This window comes from Muntiacus reevesi, chromosome 7, assembly GCF_963930625.1.
Source record: "Muntiacus reevesi chromosome 7, mMunRee1.1, whole genome shotgun sequence".
NCBI classification, from domain to species: Eukaryota; Metazoa; Chordata; class Mammalia; order Artiodactyla; family Cervidae; genus Muntiacus; species Muntiacus reevesi.
Window position 1 is genome coordinate 45,649,330 of NC_089255.1, and position 22,765 is coordinate 45,672,094.

At 46.0% G+C, this 22,765-nt stretch overlaps 1 non-coding gene across 1 annotated transcript; it reads right to left on the minus strand.

The window, feature by feature from the left end:
- Nucleotides 1–20,707: 20,707 nt before the first annotated feature.
- Nucleotides 20,708–20,787, minus strand: TRNAR-CCU (transfer RNA arginine (anticodon CCU)). Its single transcript has one exon. It is a non-coding gene; the product is annotated as a tRNA-Arg (tRNA).
- Between the last annotated feature and the right edge of the window lie 1,978 nt (nucleotides 20,788–22,765).

A 22,765-nucleotide genomic window follows, 5' to 3' on the forward strand; every position in this document is an offset into this window, starting at 1 on the left:
AAGCTTGAGAGATGGAGAAAAACATAAGAAAGTTGACTTGAGATCACTGTAGTGAACAGTTTTGTGTATATATTTCTAGTTCTCTTTTTCTATGTACATATACACAGCTTTCAGAGATAAAAATCTTTGATGTGAAAGTAAGTGGGGCAGGGGGAGGATGTATTCGAAGTCTGGGATTAACCTTTACATACTGCTATTCTTGCCTGAAACGTCCCATGGACAGAGAAGCCTGGAGGGCTCCAGTCCATCGGGTTGCAAAGAGTCAGATGAGACTGAGTGACTGAACAGCAAATCCTAGGCAGGGAGGATGAGAGGACCCTAGTTAAGTTGGCCTTGGGTATGTTATGTACAGTTTCTAACCCCCCTCTTCCACCAACTCATGGGAAGGACTGGAATGAATCTCTCCACTCTCTGGGCATCTGTCCTTTCATACACAACAAGGGATCTGGACACACTGATTTATAAGATGCTCTGCAGATAACACCCTGTGTGGGGCTAAGAAGAAAACAGAAAGTGGCCTCTAGAATTGCAATCATAAGCCTCAGGCAAAGGTGACAGACACATTAATTGAGAGAGGCAGTTGCGAGGATAAGAGGACCCACAGGGCAAAACTTAGGGCCTGTGAATAAATTCCATTTTATGACCTCAAAGCTTTTTTACAGAAGGAAAGGAAAGGAAAAGTGAAGTCGCTCAGTCATGTCCCTTTATTTTCGACCCCATGGATTGTAGCCTAACCAGGTTCCTCCATCCATGGGATTTTCCAAGCAAGAGTACTGGAGTGGGTTGTCATTTCCTTCTCCAGGGGATCCTCCCAACCCAGGGATGGAACCCAGGTCTCCCGCATTACAGGCAGACGCTTTACCCTCTAAGCCACCAGGGAAGCCAGGAAAAAAAGAAATAAGGTTGAAATCACAGAGTGGGTACCCTCTAGGAGGTACATACAGGGGTCAAGGGAAATAAGGGCTGGAGCCACTACTCTCCTGGTTTATGGGATCCATAGCCTGTACAGAATGGGCCTGATATCAAAGGAGTCAGTGTCAAGTCACATAGCCTCCGGCATAGCACTGTGTTTCCCAGAGCCTGTGTAAAGCTTGGAGGTCAGTTGCACACCCTAGAGCCACATTCACCTGGTCACAATCCAGATGCTGAATGAACAGGGCTGTTTCTGGACAAATTTCAACTGGTGAGTCTACCTTCATACCCTCTTCAACCATCTCTCTTCCTTTAGAATTTTCCTTTGGTGACTCAGATGCTTAGAGTTTCTTAGCAACCTCCAAAAATGGTGCCTAATCAAGGCTGATGCCCTGTAGACATGGCCCGTGTTCCAGAATTTTCCAGACTTCTAGGTTTTCTCTCTTGTACTATTCAATTTGGGAGCCACTAGTCACATGTAGCTATTTGCATTTCAAATTTCTTTTCTTTTTTTTTTTTTTTTTTGGCTGTGCTGGGTCTTCATTGTGGCATGCGGTTCCTTTGCTGTGATGTGTGGGCTTCTTTAGTTGTGGGCAGGCTTAGTTGCCCTGTGGCATGTGAGATCTTAGTTCCCTGACCAGGGATCAAACTCACGTCTTCTGCATTGCAAAGCAGGTTCTCAACCACTGGATCACCAGGGAATTCCTTTCAAAATTCAATTAATTAAAATTAAATAAAAATATGGTTCCTTAGTCACACTAGCGACAATTTTCAAAGCTCAATAGCTATGTGTGGCTAGTGGCCATCATGCTGGCCATCATGCACATAAAGGACCTTTTCAATGTCACAGCAAGTTCTAGCTGACAATGTTGCTGACTCCTCATGGCCTGAGCACTCAACTCCAAGGCTCCCAGGCCTCCTTACGAAAATCTGGACACAGGAAGGGCAAGCAGAGAATGGTTTGGGAGACCTTGTGCTGAGAGTGTTTTAAACTCTTACTTTCAGTTCCACTGGTTTGAAAAATTACAAGTATGGTTAATACTAGCAATGATCAGTATAATGAACTGAATGTTTGCGTCCCTCCAAAATTCCTCTTTTGAAGTCCTATTCTCTCTCTCTCATTTTTGCTCAGTTGTGTCTCACTCTTTACAACTCCATGTACTATGCCCACTGGGCTTCTCTGTCCATGAAATTCTCCAGGCAAGAATACTGGAGCAGGTTGCCATTTCCTTCTCCAGGAGATCTTTCCAACCCAGGGACTGAACCCAAGGATCAAACCCAGGTTTTCTGCACTGCAGGCAGACTTTTTACTGTCTGAGCCACCAGGGAAGCCCCTTTGAAATCCTAACCCTCAGTGTAAGTAGGACATGAGGCCTCTGGGAAGTGATTAGGTGATGAGGGTGGAGCCCTTGTGAATAGGATTAGTGCCCTTATAGAAGACCCACAGGATTTCCCTGGTGGTGCAGTGGATGAGAATCTACCTGCCAATGCAGGGGATATGGGTTTAATCCACAGTCTGGGAAGATTTCTCATGCTGTGGACCAAGTAAGCCCATGGGCCACAACTACTAAGCCTGCATTCTACAGCCTGTGAGCTGCAACTACTGAGCCTGCGTGCCACAACTACTGAAGCCCACATGCCTAGAACCTGTGCTTCGTGACAAGAGAAGCCACTGCAGTGAGAGGCCCGTGCACCACAAGTGGAGAGTAGGCCCCGTTCACCAGAACTAGAGAAAGCCCATGCAAAAATCACCAGAGACCCAGTGCAGCCAAAAGTAAATAAATAAATAAAGAGACCCAGAGAACTCTCTTGCCCTCTTTCTGCCATGTGAGGATACTATGAAAAGAGGGTCCTCACCAGAATCCAACCATGCTTGTACTCTGATCTTATGCTTCAGCCTCCAGAACTGTGAGAAATAAACTTCCATCGTTCCTGAACTACCCAATCTGTGATGCTTTGTTACAGCAGTCCAAGCAGACTAGCAGAGATACAGCTGCTCTGAAAGCAATTCTGAGGCCACACTGGACATTTTATGCAACATAGTGGCGGAAGGCAGGCAACTCAGTTGGTGAGGGGCCAGGAGGGAAGGGGTACAGAGATTCCCAGAGCCAACATGTTCAGAGAACAGCATATGGTATCTGAAGGCTAAGAGTGATATATGGACTTGCCAAAGGAGGAGACATATGGATGAACAAGGAAGGCATTCTGAATACTCCTGCATGCTTCATGTACCGGCCAGATCTGTCACCAAGTGAATAAAGCTCAGGAGTATTTTCAGGCATCATCATGGCATGTCTCTTAGAGCCTGCCCATTTCCCCTCAAGAACAAAGGCTGTTATAGGAGTGTGTGTGTGTGAGTTAGTCACTCAGTTGTGTTGGACCCTTTGCAACCCAATGGACTGTAGCCCACTAGGCTTCTCTGTCCATGGAATTCTCCAGGCAAGAATACTGGGGTGGGTTTCCATTTCCTTCTTCAGGGGATCTTCCCAACCCAGGGATCAAATCCGCATCTGCTGCATTGCAGGCAGATTCTTTATTACTGAGCCACTAGGGAAGCCCACTATAGGAGTGTTCAATAACAGTAACTGTTGTACTTGAGGGAAATGCGTTTATTCATCACAATGTGTATTTAGGCACAGTTACTGTTGGAGAAGACTCTTGAGAGTCCCTTGGACAGCAAGATCAAACCAGTCAATCCTAAAGGAAATCAATCCTGAATTTTCATTGGAAGGACTGATGCTGAAGCTGAAGCTCCAATACTTTGGCCACCTGATGCAAAGAACTGACTCACTGGAACAGACCCTGATGCTGGGAAAGATAGAAGGCAGCAGGAGAAGGGGATGACAGAGGAGATGGTTGGATGGCACCACTGACTCAATGGACATAAGTTTGAGCAAGCTCCAGGAGATGGTGAAGGACAGGGAAGCTTGGTGTACTGCAGTTCAAAGGGCTGCAAAGAGTTGGACATGAATGAGCAACTGAACGACAACAGCAACTGTTCCCTCTGGATGGGTGCCCCATGGGACCCTTAATTAAGTGTAGATTATTCAAACTAATTTTATTCAGTGACACTTGCTCTCAAGTTTCTTATTTTGATCTTACTTTAAAATGAGTTAAGACTGTCTTGGTTTCCCACTTTCCTGGAACATGCTGGGGAGAACATGTGGTCCAGCAGAGAGAGGGTGAACTTCAGCACGAGGCAGCTTGGCTTGAATCACCGCCTTGCCCTGTGATCTATGAGATGGTAGGCACACGATGTCACCTCTGCCTCAGAGCGCTGTGGCAGAGACACAGTGAGGTAAGGCCACGAAATCACCCACACAACTTCTGACCCACAGGTGCCAGGAATCAACAAATAGTCGCCTCCCTCTTCTCCCACCTCCTGCTGAATTTATGGCTACAGCGCTCTGCACTGCAACCTCAAATCAAACTCTTGCTTTATTTTTTCCCTCCTCCAAAGGCTTTGAATGCAGCGGCTGGCCACTTCTTTACCCACCAGTATTTTGGAAAGAGGAGGCATTCATCATTGGCAGCTCTCTTCTCTCTTCTGGTTGTGTAAATTTCTCTGCAAACTACCAACCCTTTATTTTGTGGCTGGGTTCTATAATTCACAAGTTGGTGTGGGTACTTCTTGGAAACAGCACAGGGATGATCTTCTCTGGGGTTTATCGAAACTGCTGAATTTGGACTCTTTTTGCCAAAGCCCCTTCTGTAGGATGTGAGGCAGATGGTGGGTTGGCAGATGCTATCCTAGTAGGAAAGAGGCGCCTGCAAAACGAGGGCTCTGATGAAAATGTTAGTGAAAGGTGCCCAGGTCTGCAGGAGGGGATACTTGGCACAGACAGATGGACTGGCTACAACACTGCCCTCCGCCTCCCACCAGGTAAGGTTGTGGCTGCTCCATCCAGGATGGAACCCTCATAATCAATCAAGGTGTCAGTCCAGGTGGCCTGTGACGAAGGCGTGGGGGCCGCAGGTGGGCAGGCCGGTAACAGAGCTCTGGTAGCCCCCTCCCGTGCATGGTTAATGCATGAGATGATATTCAATCACCTCCCCGTGAAGCAGTTGGGAGCAAGAGAGCAGCTAACTACACAGCAAATGACCAGCCTAGACACCACAGGAGTCAGACTGTAGCTCAAAAATCAAGCTCTGCACTGGTTCCCAGTACATTGTTTCCAAAGCTGGCCAGGCAGGATTTCCTACAGCCTGGATTAAATAAGCCTACTTCTTTCCCTCAAGCTGAAAGAGAGGGCCTGGGGGCTTCTGTCTTGTGACCTGAGTGATGGCATGGTGGTGGGGGGTTGGGGGGATCATTTTCAATCCTGGACACCTTTGGAAAAGACTGGCATGTGGGAGGGAAGTCAGCATGCACAAGGCACTGGGCCAAGCCAAGAACATGACTGACAGGGGAACTGTGTCCAAGACTGGGGATCAGAGCCCAGGGAGTGGGGAGAGGCTGCTGCCACGGCAGGGTATATCACAGAGAATTCACAAGGCGAGTGAGAGCTGGCGGCCCTGCCTGCCTTTAACTAAATGGTGGCCCCACCTGGAGACTGTCGACCCACCCATCCTGATCCACCAGGGGCCAGCTGACAGCTCCCCTTTGCCCCGAGACCTTGACACCCAACTGGGGGCACGGGAATGGGTCTGTGTCCTCAGGGCAGGAGTGAGTTCTCAGCCAGTTGTGAGAAGAGGGGCCCATATTCTCAGGTTCTCCTTCAGATTTCTTCTGTGAGGTCAGAGCTAGGAGTGGTTGATACAGTGAGGGGACATTCTCTATCAACCACAGGAAACTGGGCAAAATTTCAGTGGTGAGGAAATACATCTTCTAAGCGTAGAGTCGCCTGTCATTTAAAGAGGCCTGGGTGTGTGGACTGGGTCAAAGTTCTCATGTCTCAAGCAAATCCCTTGTTACCACCTCCCCCTAGGTCTGTTCCACCCCTCAATCCTCCTGGCTAAGCATGACAAAGGGACTCTCTACTTCGGGTAACTCCAGTCAAACCCTTTAAAGCCATCCTCTCCCCCTCTCAAACCCCACATTCTTTCTCTCATCAAGTTTTGTTTCTCCTCCTTCAGGAAGCCACCCATCTAGTCTAAACCACCATCCATTGTCTCCCAGCTGGTCTCCCTGCCTCCTATGTGAGCCCATCCCAAGCCATCCCCCAACCTGTGTCCCCAGTGATCTTCCAGAACATCCCTCCCCTTGTAAGACCCCTGCCTGTGGTTTTCTACACTCCATGGGATAAAGCAAAAGCTCCTTTACCTGTCTTATAATGCCTTTTGTGGTATTACCCCTGCTTACTTTTCACAGGCCTCTCACACCACTCCCCTCCCCCACTGCTGGCCCCTCCACCACCATCCAGGCCTTTATTTATTCATTTTCTTTAGTTACTCATTCATCAAGTATGTATCAAGTGCTTACTGCCTGCCAGCCTCTGTTCTAGGTACAGTGAAGACGACAATGAACAATACAGCAAGGGTAGCAAATGATCTGCCATCAGAGAGCTTACACTCTTTAGTGGTGGGGGTGGGGGGAGCGTAGCAGGACAAAATTATGTAAATGAGCAAATATGCAGTATGTCAGATGATGATAAGGGCTAAGGGGAAGTCAGAGCAGAGGAAGAAATGGTTGGTAGAGATTTCTAGCACTCACCTATATCCAACTGCTCTCTCCTTCCAGCCCATGGCCCAGCAGGGTCACCCTCCATTGCTGTCCTCTGAAGTCAGATGGGGCTATGTGTTTGCCAAGGGGGAGGGGGTTTAGGGAGAGATGCAGGGGAAGGTTGGAATAGCAGATTAGGCTATTATATATGGAATGGACCATCAACAAGGTCCTACTGTGTAGCACAGAGAACTATAGTCACTACCCTGATGATAAACCATAAGGGAAAAGAAAATAAAAAAAGAACATATGCATATAGATAACTGATCATTTTGCTGTATGGCAGAAATTAACATAACATTGTAAATTAACTATACTTCAATTTTTAAAAAAGGAAAGTTAGATGAAGCTATAAGACTAATTTTTACCAATGGGGTGTGAGCCTTAGGGATGTGAGTGTCACTTTGGGGCTAAAACATTTGTTGGGGCAAGGTCTTCCAGTGCTCACTTCCCCAACCTTCCTCTGGCTCTCTCCAAGTGCACATTCCTCAGTAAGTCACTCAGGACTCTCCACAATTTTGACCTGCATTCTTACCTCCTACAATATCTTTCCCCAGTGTCTTCCTCCACCCCCCTGGCTCCCCTTTCCTCCAGCCATAGCAATCTACTCCTCCCAAGAAGACAACTTGACATTTTGTGCCTCCTTTCTCTACTCCCCTATCTGCCAACATTTCAAAGTTTGCCTCAAATTCTATCTTCTCAGGAAGTCTTCTTGGATTTTCCCATCAGGGTGAACTTTTCCCATCTGTAGGACCCCTCCACCATTAGCATTTCTGTTTTAGCATTTCTCAGAGGCTGCTTTTGTTAGTTGCCTGGTTATATGTGCGTGCTCGCCAAGCAGTTTTTGGGCTTCTGGGGGTTGAAGACTCTGCCATATTCATCTCTGTCTTCAGGGCTGCTGGGTACAGTCGCACAGGTGGAACTCTGCCCAAGAACATCCAGCTTGGAAGCAGGGGGGGAGAAGGGGGAAAGGAGAGGGTTGTGGGAGATGATGTAGGCTGAGCATTGCTCACCAAGCTGCACTGCCTGGCAACGGCCTGTGTTGGCCCAGAGGAAGAGATGACTTTTTAAATTTCACACAAAGATGCTGTACAGGTGAGAAGGGGCCTAGCCTGTAACCCTCTCAGCACCCGAACATTTTGCTTCACAGGTGATATGTGCTTCAAGAACATTTGCAGGTGAAGCAACCTGGTTCCTTACCATAAATGCTAAATAGTGATTCAAGGCCTGGACGAACAGAACAGACCATGCCCTGTGCTCTCTTTTCCATCTCTGCCTCTGTGGGCCGCTTGAGTGGTTCACTTTGTTATTCTGAAGAGCCTGCATATGCCTCTGAAAGGATTTAAGAAATCTGTTCCACATCACGACCCACCGGAGTCTGCAGAGATTTCAGCCCCTCCCCTTTGGAGAGCAGCCTGCCCCTCCTTGTCCTCAGGCGGGTCTCAGACCTCCGCCATATTCTTGGGTGACTGGTGGAAGATTCTACTATGAGAGTCACAGAGGGACTGGAGCCAGCTGAAAAAAGAACTGCATTTCTTTCCCCCAGAGTGAAAATTGCCCATTTTCCTGTTTCTACCCGGTCCAGCCCTCAGTGGCATGATCACATCCACCAACTCTTGGCCAAGCCCAGGGGGAAGGGAAATTGTTAACAGGAAATTCCTTTCAGGGGCATCCAGAGGCCACCTGGACCTCCACTTAGGAAAGTCATCAAAAGAGACAAGGGCTGTGCTTGGGGGCAGGAGGGAAAGAGGGAAAGTAGGGGAAGACAATGAGGCAGGTTGGCCTGTCATAGCCCGAGACCCAGTAGGTTCTCAGGCTGGGAATCACTTGGGGGAGCCATTCGTGAAAACAGCTGAGACTGGTTGAGGGGGGCGGTGCGCCTTGACCTTCCAGGCTCTTGCCCTGTGTCTTTGCTTGCTCTTCACTTTCCAGGCCCTGCATCTCTGCACATCTTGGCTGGTCACCTTCCTTCTAAAAGTCTTCACTCTTTTGGCTTCTACAGCACAGCACCCCAGTCTCTCTGGATCCCTTCCCCCCCAGGGCTCCTCCGTGCTTCCCTTCTGCCCACCTCTGCCACCCACTCTTGAATGCTGGTGGACCTCTGGTCCCATACCGCAGGCCTCCCTGGCTAGCCAACAGCATGGAGGATAGCCTCAGAGCTCTCTCCCCTTTGACAAATGTATGAGTGCACACACATATGCTACTTTTTAAAAAATCAAAACAGCTTCCTACCATGTGTATACTGTCTGTGTTCTTGATTTCACCTGATAGCACCATCATCCACTGGTAGCAGAGGCAGAAGTCTGGAATCAACCTTGACTCCTCCTATTTCTCATGCTTTCCAATTTAACCTTCTAAATCATTCTGAATTGCCCTTCTTGTCTATTTGGATTTATGCCCACTCATTGCCTCTTACCTAGATGATTATAATCATTTTCTAATTGGCCTTCCCATCTCCAGATTGCTCCCTTTTAGATTAAACCTTTACATCATTAAAAAAATAAGGTTTTTGAAATTGAGATGAAAGTCACATAATGTAGAATTCACCATTTAAACTATTTTAAAGTGTGCAGTTCAGTGGGGTTTTTTTGTATATTTATAATACTGTACCATCATTGTCACTATCAAATTTCAGAATATTATTATACAGTGTTTTTGAACTCCAAGCCTTGGCCTATTACTGGGGGGATATGAAATCAATTTAGTAGTTTGAAACCATTATGTAATTTTAAAAAATGATATCACCATAGATCAGGAATCATTGCAAAGATGAAAAGGTAACTATTGTTTCATGAAACTTTTGTTTCAGCTAGATTCTTTATATATTTCTTGTGTATACAAAAAATTGAAATGAATTTCCAACTGTGAATCATGATTTAAAAAGGGGGAGCAGGAAGACCATTATAAGTCCACAGTGTCTAGCTAGAGAGATTTTAAATTATAAATCTAAGTATGTCACACCCCACACCTCCCCACCCCATCTAATGCTTGCCAGTGGTTCCTTAGCTAAATCATTCATTAAGAAATGTTTGTCAATGAGCCTACTATGTACAAGTCACTGATCTAGGGGCTGGGATATAGCAGTAAACAGGGTGGACAAAAACACCTGCCCTGATTCAGTTCAGATTCCATATGGGGCAAACAGTAAATAAGAAAACTGTACAGTATATTGGGGCTTCCCTGGTGGCTCAGTGGTAAAGAATCCACCTGTCAGTGCTGGAGATGCAAGAGACATGGATTGGATCCCTGGGTCAGGAAGATCTCCTAGAACAGGAAGTGACAGCCCACTCCAGTATTCTTGGCTGGAAAATTCCATGGGCAGAGGAGCCTGACGGGCTACACAGTCCATGGGGTTACGAAAGAGTCGAACACAACTTAGCAACTAAACAACAATACAGTGTTAAGAGGTGGTAAGTGCTCTGAAGGAAAAAACTGAATGGGATGAAGGGGTTTAGAGTGTAGAACGGGGGAAGGAAGCTGATGCAATCTGGGAAAGGATGGTCAGGGCAGGATTCATGAAGAAGCAACATTTCAACAAGACTTAAAGGAGGAGAAGGGTGAGCCATGTAGACACCTGGGAAAAGAGCCCTTACATTAGGGGGAAGAGGCCAGGCAAGGATCCTGGGGCAGAAGCTGCCTGGCTTATCTGAGGGCTAGGGAGGAGGCTGGGAGAGTGTACAGGGGGCACTGGAAGGAGATGTGGTCAGAGAGGGAGCTGGAAGCTAGGCCTTGTTGGGCCTGTGGATCACTGTAAGGGTTTTTACATGGGGGAGTGGAGCCATTGCAGAGTTTTGAATAGAGGAGTGACACGCTCTGGGCCGCATTTTTAAAAGACCATCCAAAGGCTTCCCTGGTGGTCCAGTGGCTAAGACCCCACGCTCCCAAGGCAGGGGTCCTGGGTTCAATCCCTGGTCAGGGAACGATATCCCATATGTTGCAACTAAGAGTTCGCATGCCATAACTAAGATTGCAGATCCCATGTGCCTCAACTAAGACTTGGTACAGCCACACAAATAAGTGAATATTAAAATAAATAAATAAAAAGACCATTTATTGGATTAGTTTGAGGTTCACAGTCCTTTATGTTTTGGTCCTGACTACAAATAGAGACTCACTTCTGGCCACTTCCATCAGCAACACCAGAACACTCTCATTTCCCTCCAGGTACTGTGATGCTTCCCACCCTGGGACTTTGCTGTTCCTTTTGCTTGGAAGACCCGTCGCCTTTGGCTGGGCTCACTCTCCTCACCCGCTCTCAGCTCAGCTGCCTGCTCCTGTCTCAGCTCCTCCCTTGGACTGGTTGACATGCCCACTACTCAGCCCCCAGCCTTCCATGAACATCTAGCAGTTTCCTGGATTGTACTGTGGCTCATGTTACAGCGCTCAGCTTGCTTGCGCATGTCTGATTCCTGGGAGGCACAGGACCTTGCCTCTTGCATCTTCTCATCCTGTTACCTAGAGCAGTGGTGCCCACAGATCAAGGAAGCAGTACAGGGATGGCTGTTGAATCAGCTGTTGCTGCTGAGAACTCAGCGAGGCCTAAACCAGTTGCCCAAGCCACGCAGCTTAGCGCTCCCTGCTCCTTGCTGGTGCCCCTTCCACTACACCTTGAGGTTCCTTTCCTGGCGTTCTCTGAGGCTTTCATGGGGTAGGAGGAGTTGCAATTCTGCAATGTCCCTGGAGGAATTTAACAGATGGGATGGGACAAGCTGAATGGTGGGAGGGGTGGGATAGGGAAGAGGCTTAGAGGTGGTAGCCTGCCTAAGGTTACGCCACGCTCACTGGACTTGGGAGGCCCCTTGCAGCGTCTGGCTCTGCACCGTGGTCGGTCTACATGATATGCCCCAGGCCCAGCTGTATCTCTTCTCAGCAGCAGATCTCCTTACACCCAAAGTGCTTCATCACATTAGAACCAGAGCAGAGGGGACAGGCCGGTATCCCTGTGGCCCCTGGCACAGACAGGGCTTTGGCATAATTTGGAAGCAAACTCGGGGACTCCCCTGAGACACCAGAGTATCCTGCCCTGGGCTGCCCAGCCAGTGCTCGGAGATTAGGAAAGGAGTGCAGACTTCCCCTGTGAACTCCCCTCTTCTGTGGTGAGAAAGACACACACGGAGCGGAGGGATAAATGAGGAGCTTGGGATTAACAGATACACCCCACTATATATAAAATAGATAAGCAACAAGCGCCTCCTGGACAGCACAGGCAACTCAGTATTTTGTAATAACCTATAATAGAAAATAAGCTGAAAAGAATATATAGATATATATTATACTATATATTATTATAATATTTACACATTATATATTATGCATGTATATTTTATATAGTGCTCAGCCTCTTGGAGATGTCCAACTCTGTGTGGCCCCCTGGACTGTAACCCGCCAGGCTCCTCTGTCCATAGGACTTTTCAGGCAAGAATGCTGGAATTGGCTGCCATTTCCTACTCCAGGGGATCTTCCTGACCCAGGGGTTAAACCCGTATCTCTTGCATCTCCTGCATTAGCAGGTGGACTCTACCCAGTGCCACCTGGGAAGCCCCACATATTTTACATACAAATATATATATATTCTTTTCAGATTACTTCTTATATGTAATGTATATAACTGAATCACTTTGCTATATACCTGATATCTAACACAACATTGTAAATCAACTATATACTTCAATTTTTAAAAAAGACACGCACACAAGAATAGGGAGACAATTGAAAATGAAATAAAATGTCACACATTATTTCCTTCTCACACATTGTTTTCCTTCTTTTCTCCCTTGTCTTCCCATAGGCAACCAAGAATCACACTTTCTGGACACATGATAAACTCCCTCTTCCAAGCATTTTTGCAGCCTAGACTTACAGTTTTTCCTTCCCAGGTCTATTTCCTTATAAATATTCCAAGGTGAGGCTGCCAGCTGGTGATTTATTTACAAGGGGGTATCATTTCAAGCAGCTGTGGCTACTACACCTCTCACCAAACTTAGCCTCGTTATCTATTTTAGATGAGACCAGGATGATTCACTCTATCTTGAGTTTCCATTCCAGCCAAACTAAAATGATTTCTGCTTTAAAAGATTTACAATTTTACAGTTTTAAATTTACAATTTAAAATTTACAATGTAAAAAATTGACAAGTCGAACAAGTGGCTGGTCTGATGGCGGCCACTACTCCTGGTGCTCGAACCTTCTCACAGGGAGAGCACCCACGTGTGCACACGCTGGTGTGCCCTCACCCTGGGGCCTCTGTCGTGGTTCTCCATCCCCAAAGGGAACCTTACAAAAGAGACAGAGGAGAGCACACGGCCAGGCCAGTCTTGCTAAACAGGTGCTTATCCCAAATCTTTCTAAGCCTCCTTATTCCACCCCCATAACTTCTGGGGGATTGAGGACTCTTCTGGGATTTCCCAGAAGATGATGCCTGTGCCCACGTGCAGACCACTTCTGCCTCTGATTCCAGGAGATGCAGGAGAGTGAAGGGCAGCAGATATAAGGCAGCAGGTGCTGGAGGAAGCTCGAGGGGGCAGCAATCCAAGGGGGTCAGGCCAAATGGGTAGGGATGGGGAGGGGCAGCTGTAGTCTGGACCCTGGTTGAGACTTGGCGACAGAGAGGAAATGAGAAGTCCTTTGAAGAAGAGATGGTTCAAAGTAGAGGAGCAGACCCTCAGATGTGCTGTGGAGGAACAATAAAGGGGAGGAAGTGAACACTTACTAAACACATGTTATATCCCAGTCACTGGGGTATGTACCAGAGGGTAGAAACAGGTGTGGTCCCTCACCCAAGAGAGCACAGAGTCTAGTGGGGTGGCAGGTGAGTCCCGGGTACCATTAACCATAATACAAGTCAGGGGGCATCAGGGAGCGGTAGTGCCACTGTCAAGTCCAGAGACTGCAGAGGGGCTGCGATGGGTGGGCAGCCCTGGTTCCAGGGTCCTCATCCCCAGGGCAGAGGGATGGTTCCCCATTAGGCGTCGGGCCCTAGGGGCAAATGCGTGATGTCTCAATTAAGGCTTTCAGTTTTCTGGAGGTCCCTGCCGACTCCAGCCTCTTACATCAGACACAGACAGGGTCATATCTTGTTTTCTGGCGTGGTGACTCAGCTGACCAAAATAACTCTTGCTAGCAGCAGCTCTTTCTGCATCTTGTGTGCTGGGGACAGGCAAACTGGGAAGGCCAAAACTGCCAGCCATTGAGATGAGAGGACTGCTCCATCTGACTCAGCCACAGATATGGAAGAGGAGAAGAGAAACGGAGACTCAGAGAGAGACAGAGAGATGCAGAGTGGGGCCTTTTCTAGCAGTAAGGTCGGGTGCTCCTCAGCTCTTGGTTCGGCGGCTGTGGAAGTCACAGGGCGGTGACTACCAGGCAAAAGAGCTTATGAGTCTCAGAACTCAGGATGCTCCCTCCCCCCCCCACCCCCCCCCGCGCACCCCAAGGCACTGCTGGCCACACCTGCAAGGTGGTGTGACCCCACCCCCCCCACACACAAAATGGTCGCCTCCCAGTCAGTTAGTCTGTCTGCTCCCAATGTGCCCAGGCTCTCACAGTTCCCTTGCTCTCGGCTCCAGGATGGTCCCACACATCCTGTTCCCAGGATCCCCTTGTCTTGGCCCTTGGGTGAAGGGAATGAATGTGCGCCTCACAGAATCACTTCGCTGGTGCCCTTCTCCTAAGGCCGCCTCATTCTGTGAGCTGGAATTGGTCAATGAAGAGGGATGAAAACCCGTCTTTCTGCTCATCCACATCCAGTTCACACACCAAGGCTCATTCATCCCCACTTCTTCCGTTTAGAGTGAGCACAAGAAGCTCACATTTAAAAGTGTGTCTGGCACCATGATGGAGCTTCCCTGACGGTTCAGTGGGTAAAGAATCCACCTGCCAATGCAGGAGAACCAGGAGATATGGGCTCAATCCCATGGAAACACAGGCTGGGAAGATCCCCTAGAGGAGGAAAATGGCAACCCACTCCAGTATTCTTGCCTGAAACATCCCATGGACAGAGGAGTCTGGTGGGCTACAATCCAAAGGGTTGCAAAGAGTTGGACATGACTGACCAACTAGGCATGCAACACCACGGCACAAGGTTAGGTGCTGACCAACATCCTTTCATCTAGATAATAATCCCAAGGCAGAGATACTATTAAGTAAGTGAGGAAACTGAGTCCAAAGAGCATCAATGATTTGCCCAAGGACTGATCCTGGGGCTGAAGCTCCAATACTTTGGCCACCCGATGTGAAGAACCAACTCACTGGAAAAGACCCTGATGTTGAGAGAGATTGAAAGCAGGAGGAGAAAGGATCAGCAGAGGATGGGATGGTTAGATAGTATCACCAACTCAATAGATATGACTTGAGAAAACTCTGGGAGATAGTGAAGGACATGGAAGCCTGGCATGCTGCAGTCATGGGGTGGCAAAGAGTCAGACGTGACTGAAAGACTGAACAACATCGAACACCAGTGGTTAGGGTGTAGCTGGAATCTGGACCCAGTGCCTTCTGAGGCACTGCACCCAGGCTCACATCCATATGCCCCTCTCTCAGAATCTGACCGTGGTGCTCGGAGCCCGGATAACGCATCTGAAAATGCAGATGATTTTATATTAATAATAGCAAACAGAAGTTCTCTTTTCCTTGTGATTAGGACGTGTAGTTGGTTGATTAATCAAGCTGTAAAGTCAAAATAGGACATGTATGATCTTATTTTGATATGAACCCAGGGCCTTTTCTTAAAAAAAAAAAAAAAAAAAAAGCCCCCTAATGATAATCCTCTTTGTCTTGCACAAGCCACACTCATAATTTCCATTTCCTATTTTTATAGAGAGAAATTAAGTCATTAAACAATTTAAATGCAGAATCCTAGATTTACACAAGTAGCAGTAGTGTTAGTGGCTCAGTCATTTATGACTCGTTGTGACTCCATGGACTGGAGCCAACCAGGCTCTTCTGTCTGTGGGATTTTCTCCAGGCAAGAATACTGGAGTGGGTTGCCATGCCCTGCTCCAGAGGACCTTCCTAACCCAGGGATTGAACCCAGGTCTCCTGCATTGCAGGTGGATTCTTTACTGTCTGAGCTACAGGGAAAGCTCCCTCTGTTTTTTAGTTATCTCATCTATACTTTGTTTGAAAGATTTTTTAGTGGTTCACCTTTGTCAGGTTTTTCTAAAGTAATGTGTTTGTCATAAAATAGCAATAGTTATCTTTTGTTCCACTCCTCTCTTTTGGTTTATATTCCTTTTGGTTAAATCAAATAATTGTAGTGTTAAGTATAAGTGTCATAAATAGATTGGGGAACATAAATAATTGATTCTTGGTTAACATTTGGTGGGAGCAGAAGTAAGGAGACATGTAAGAGATGAACTCCTAGTTGGGAGCATCAGTTGGCATATTTAAGACAGAGGGTGGGGGCTGGATAGCCTGGTCAGTCAGTTAAGGAGAGCTTGACTAAGAGACTTTACATAGGACTAGCTGGAAGTGGTTGATTGAGGACAACTGCAGGTAGCAGCAGTGAAAGGATTTAGTGACATGGCACTCATATATAAGCCATCGTCATGATTGCTGAGTCTTCCCTGGTGCTGCAGCCCACATGGACCTCTGCCCCTTGTGACCTTTCTTTCCTGGGGAACATTTAAGAGACCCAGATCAACCAGTAAGAGGCCTAGGTCTAGTACCAGCTCTGCTGCAGACTGCCACTGTAGATTTGGGCAAATGATATTATATGTCTTCACCTGTTTTCTTCTCTGTAAACTGAAGGGATTGTGTGAAATTGTCTGGGAAGGCTCCTCTGGCCCTGTTAGTTTTGAGCATCTCAGGATCAGGTTTCCTGTTCACTCTCGTCCTTGGGGATCTCAGTCACCCCCAAGGTGGCAGCATGCTTCCCTAAGGCTGTAGCAACAGCTTTGCTCCCACATGTTCTGCACTGAACAGACCCATGATTCCTGCTGTTCATCCAGCTGCCCTGCAAGTGGGATGACCTGACCTCTCTTGGATGAACAGGTGAGACATTTCAGATGAACTCAATGCAAAAGCATATTGTCAAATGACAGTTACTAAGATAGTATGTATCTGGAGCACAAAGGGCTCTCTTATAAGAACATAATATATGATAAAGAAACTAATGTTTGGTATTAGAAAAGCTAAGTAATGATTTGGGAAAAATCATTTAGGCTCACATCTCAAACTATACTCAAAAATAAATAGAGTTTTTCTTAAATGTAAAACAAATTTTTTCTACAGAAAAATCAGGAGAAAATGTAACAGAAAGTTATCATAACCCTGGAGAGAGATGTCTTTGAAAGTCTAAAAGCCATGGATAAACTCACAAAGGGAAAGAATAATTGGTTTCACTGGTGGCTCAGAAGGTAAAGAACTTACCTGCAATGCAAGAGACCTGGGTTCAATCCCTGGGTCAGGAAGATCCCATAGAGAAGGGAATGGCTACCCACTCCAGTATTCTTGCCTGGAGAATCCCGTTGGCTATAGTCCATAGGGTCGCAAAGAGTCAGACATGACTGAGTGACTAAGCACATGTAAAAAGAGGTAAAAGCAGTTTGTGAAATAAAGAGGCAACGGGAAACATTTCCAGCTAAGATTAAATATGAAGGATTAACAGAGAAGAAAACCAGCAAGATTCCTATCAACAAATGTCTTCTTGTAGAAGCAGACATTCAACTGGTATGGTAAAAATTCCAGCCTTTCCAGTAGTTACATGCATGCATGAAAATTAAAATAAGAACAAATAAACCATTAAATTAAGCAGAACATAAAAAACTTAGACTATTAGTGCTGGTAAGGCTAGGACAAAGTTGCCAGGTGGGACTATTAATTCCAACCATTTGGAAATTGATTTCAAGACATTTAAAAATGGCCTTGTTCCCTTTGATCCCACTTCTAGAAAAGCATCCTAAGAAGATGCTGTTAAATATAGATAAGGCTATTTCTAATGAAGTTGTTCATGAGAACATTTTTAAAGGAAACACTATATATGTTACAGAAGAGGGATGAGTTAAACATTATGCATTAATACCAACCCAATGAATGATTTTGCAGACATTGTAAGAATCAACACTATGACAAAGTGGAAAATGACATTTACGTTGCAATTCAGTGACCCTCTATGAGCTTCAGTTTTCTTATTAACAAGATGTGGGTAGTAATAGTAATTTCCTTGAGAAACTATAATTTAAAAAGATATGTTCAATAGCAGCATTGTTTATCAATACAAGAGCCAAGACTGAAATCAATCTAATTGACAAATGAATGGATAAAGATGTGGTACATATATACAACGGAATATTACCCAGCCATTAAAAAGAATGAAATAATGCCATATGCAAAAACATGGATGAACCAAGAGATTATCATATTAAGAGAAGTAAGTCAGGCAGAAAAATACAGACATATGATATCACTTACAAGTAGAATATAAAAAAATGATACTAATGAACTTACTTACAAAACAGAAATAAACCCACAGACATAGAAAACAAACTTATGGTTACAAAGGGGAAAGTGGGGGGAGGGATAAATTAGGAGTTTGAGATTAACATATATATACTACTATATATAAAATAAATAACCAACAAAGACCTATTGCATAGTACAGGGAACAACATTTATTATTTTGTAATAACTTGTAGGAGAAAATAACCTGAAAAAGATGCATATACACATACATACAAATATATACACACACATATATATGAATCACTTTGCTATACATTTGAAACTAACACAACATTGTAAATCAACTATTCTGAAAAAAATAGTAACTTCCTTATAATGTGTTATAAGAATTGAATGAAATAATGTGTGCTATGTGCTTAACCTAGAACCCAGGCTATGGTAAGCATGCGATAAATGTCAGTTAATGCCATTATTTCCATAATTGTCAAATACAGATAATATAGAACTGGAATGGAATATAAAAAACATAATAGTTATGTTAGGGTGGTGGGCTTATAGGTGATTTTTTTCTTCTATTTTCCAAACTTCACATACTATTGATATATTTGGTTTATAATCATAACAGCTTTATTGAGGATCAATTTATATATCATAAAATCTATCCATTTTATGTATACAGTTCAGTGTTTTTTAATATAGTACAGAATTGTACGACATCACCAAAACCTATCACCCTAAAAAGACTGCTTGTGCAAGTTTGTAGTCCCTTCTCGTTTATACCTCAGCCCCAGGCAACAGTTAATCTGTTTTTTTGCCTCTGCAAAGTCACCTCTTTTGGACATTTCATACAGATGGAATTAGGTAATATATGGTCTTTGGTGGGCTTCCCCAGTGGCTCAGCAGTAAATAATCTTCCTGCAGTGCAGGAGACACAGGAGACCCACATTTGGTCCCTAGGTGGAGAAGATCCCCTGGAGGAGCATATGGCAACCCATTCTAGTGTTCTTGCCTGGGAAATCCCATGAACAGAAGAGCCTCGTGGGCCATGGTCCATGGGGTTGCAAAGAGTCTGAAGCGACTGAACCCAGCATAGCACAAGCACATGATCTTTTGTGTCTGGTTTATTTCAGTATATAATTTATGGGAGTTCAAAAGAATAGTATGCCACTGTCACTGCAAAACAAAAAACAAAACAAAAAGCAGTGGTTGTTCCTTGGCATGGTGGTCCTTTACATTTTCATCCAAACGTCCAATAACAGCCAGGGTCCTGGCAGAAACAGATGCCCACTTGGAGGGGTCAACTCAAGAGAGTTTAATGGAGGCACTGTTTAGAGAGGGGTTGGTTAAGTGAAGGGACCCGATGATACTTCATCCAAGGTCTCCCATCAGACAGAAGCTAGTCCCACCTTGAAGCCTAAAGGACAGAGGGGAAGAGCAGTGGTGCTGGAACCTGCAGGGTAGGGCCAGATGACCTGGCACAGAGGGAGCTGGTGGACGGTGGGTACCAACATCCTGACCTTGCTCCCTGTCCTCCATCTTCATCTGCGGCTGCCGCCTCCCATTGACTAAACCCAGTGGGAAGGCAGCAGATTGGTAGCTCCTAGAGGTCAGCCTTCAGGGCAAGAGGAGAGCAGAGAAAAGCCACGAACGGGCGTAGAGGGGCCACAGAGACCCCAGAGCAGAGTTTTCCATTCGTGTCTCCCCTTGTCTCCACATCCTCCAGCACTGTGCACTTAATCCCACTACAGCGCTTGGAAACCTTCCCCATGATGTGAACTTTAACATCCTCTTGCCTTTTACAAACTGGTGCCTGATTCTGGGATGCTATGTCTTCCTGCCTTCAACCCTTGTTCAGACATCTCCAATGGAGGGGACTGTTCTGACTTCTGTGCTCCAGTGTGTGTGTGTGTGTGTGTGTGTGTGGAGGGGACTGTTCTGACCTCTGTGCTCCAGTGTGTGTGTGTGTGTGTGTGTACTCAGTTATGTCCAACTCTTTGCGACCCATGGACTCTAGCCCACCAGGCTCCTCTGTCCAGGGGATTTCCCAGGCAAGAATACTGGACTGGATTGCCATTTCCTTCTTCAGGGGATCTTCCTGACCCAGGGACTCACCTGAGTCTCCTGCATCTCCTTCACTGGCAGGCGGATTCTTTACCAGTCGGCCACTTGGGAAGCCACCATAGGAGGTTTAGTCTTTTGGAAGAGCATTAGCACATTTTGCTGGAATTCTATGTTGGCATGACTCTCTGTGACAGAGAACCACCACATTTCCCTGGAGGGAAGTAGCTGTTTTATTCATGATGCCTGGACAAGCACCTGTCACATGGTAGGTGCCCAAATAATATTTGTCCAAATGAAGAGTGCCCTCTAATTTTTCTGTGTTCCTGCCACTCCATCCCATTAGCATCATCCCCAGTGCTGTCTTCTGGCTCAGAGGATGGATTTTAGTGTGCTGGTAAATGATGAATAATCTTACATTTTAGAGATGCTCTAAGATAAGGCAACTGCATCATGACCTCTGACTTTAGGAATAAGCCCACAACCTAATGAAGGTGGGAAGTAAGAGTGTGAATGCTCCTTTTGTATAGATGCAAAGTGACTTCCTCACCATTTTATTTATTTTAAAAATATTTTATTTGTTTATTTAGTTGTGCCAGGTCTTAGTCACAGCACAGGGTATCCTTGATCTTCAATGTGGCATGTGAACACTTGGTTACAGCATGTGGGATCTAGTTCCCTGACCAGGGATTGAATCTGGGCCCTCTGCATTAGGAGTGCAGAGTCCTAGCCACTGGACCACCAAGTCCCTGGGAAGGTTTTTTAATTTAATTAATGTATTTTTGACTGTACTGCACAGCATGTGGGACCTTAGCTCTTAAACCAGGGATCAAATCCATGCCCCCTGCATTCACAGTCTTAATCACTGTACTGCCGGCAAAGTCCCTTCCTCGTCATTTTAAGCAGCTCCAAACATTTCATTTTCTCCAGGGCCTCTATCCCAAAGGAAGGGAACCTCTCTAATTTTTGCTCAGCACTCAGCTTGCCCTCTCTGATTAGGGAGAGAGTAATCATCCCTTGGACTTCAAGGAGATCAAACCAGTCAATCCTAAAGGAAATCACTCCTGAATACTCATTGGAAGGATTGATACTGAAGCTGAAACTTCAATATTTTGGCCACCTGATGTGAAGAACTGACTCACTGGAAAAGACCCTGATGCTGGGAAAAGTTGAAGGCAGGAGGAGAAGGGGACGACAGAGGATGAAATGGTTCAATGGATATGAGTTTGAGCAAGCTCCCAGAAGGAGATGGTGATGGACAGGGAAGCCTGGCATGCTGCAGTCCATGGGGTCACAAAGAGTCAGACACAACTGAGCGGCTGGACTAAACTGAACTGAACCATCCCTAAAGCAGAGCCGACAGAGTGAAACTAAGACAGTGAGAGAGGTTGCATGAACCAGGCATTCACAGATGCCCAATAAGAGCTCAGCCCATTGGAGAAATCTGCCTTTGAGACTATCACCTATTTCTCTCACTTCGTTGGTTCTCAAGCTCCTATAAAAGTCCTCGAAAGGAAAAGAAACAACAATTTTCACATTCAGGTGCCCTCCCAGCTGAAATAGATGCCTCTGTGTGCAGCCTCAAGTCCAGTGGCATTTCCTGACTGGCCACTGCAGTGGGCATTCTGTTAGGAGCTTTGTCCTCCAAGTATTGTCCCTGGCAGGGAGACTCCAGGCCACAGAACAGATTAAAAAAACTATGAATCCTGGGCCACAGAGCAAAGTTAGTTCTCTGGCAAGAGAAGGAGGAATGGCATTTGGGAGGGTAGCTATTGGATCCCAAGAAAAACACAGAATGAGTATGATGCCATCCAGATGACCATGAAAATGCCCCTTCCAGGAATGGTCCAGAGGGTAAAGTGGTAGAGCAAGATGATCCTTTGAGCAGATGTTTGTCCAAACCCTGGCTCTGACACTCATTGACTGGGGTAGGGAGTGAGGGGCAGCATGAGGGTTCTCAGGACACTATTAAAACAAGATTTCCTGTTGGCTTCTTTCCCAGAAGGTAGCATAGCATAGTTGCAAGGGTATGACTTTGGAATGACACAGACCTGAGTTTGAATATGAGTTCTGTTATTTACTAGAGAGTGCACTGCCGTTTTGCATAGGATTTTGAGCTGGGCACATTAGCCACCGAGCTAAAAGCTGCATTTCCCAGCCTAACTCATGGCTGGATATGATCGTATGACTAAGTTCTGGGATCCCAAGTGGGAGTGAATAAGCAACTTACTCCCCTGCCCTGAAAGTGAAGAAGCATGTACCACCCTTCCCCCTCCTGACTTCCCTATTGTCTGGAAAGAAAACAGGGGGTCTGGGGAGTCTGCTTGGATCATATAAATCCCCCAGATGACTGGCAGAAGCATACCCAATTTATCTTCCTGTGTGTTAGTTGCTCAGTTGTGTCTTACTCTTTGTGACCTATGGACTGTAGCCCACCAGGCTCCTCTGTTCATGGAATTTTCCAGGCAAGAATACTGGAGTGGGTTGCCATGCCCTTCTCCAGGAAATCTTCCCAACCCAGGGATCGAACCCAGGTCTCCCACATTGTGGGCAGATTCGTTACTGTTTGAGCTACCTGTGAAGCCCAATTCATCTCTAGAGCAATGCAACTTCTATTTAAGCCTCAAAAAATTCCATAGATAAAGAACTTAGGCATAAATGTTCACAAGATAGAGACTGAGAAAAAAAATATGCAAATAACATATCTGAGAAAAGACTTTGTCTTAGTTCATT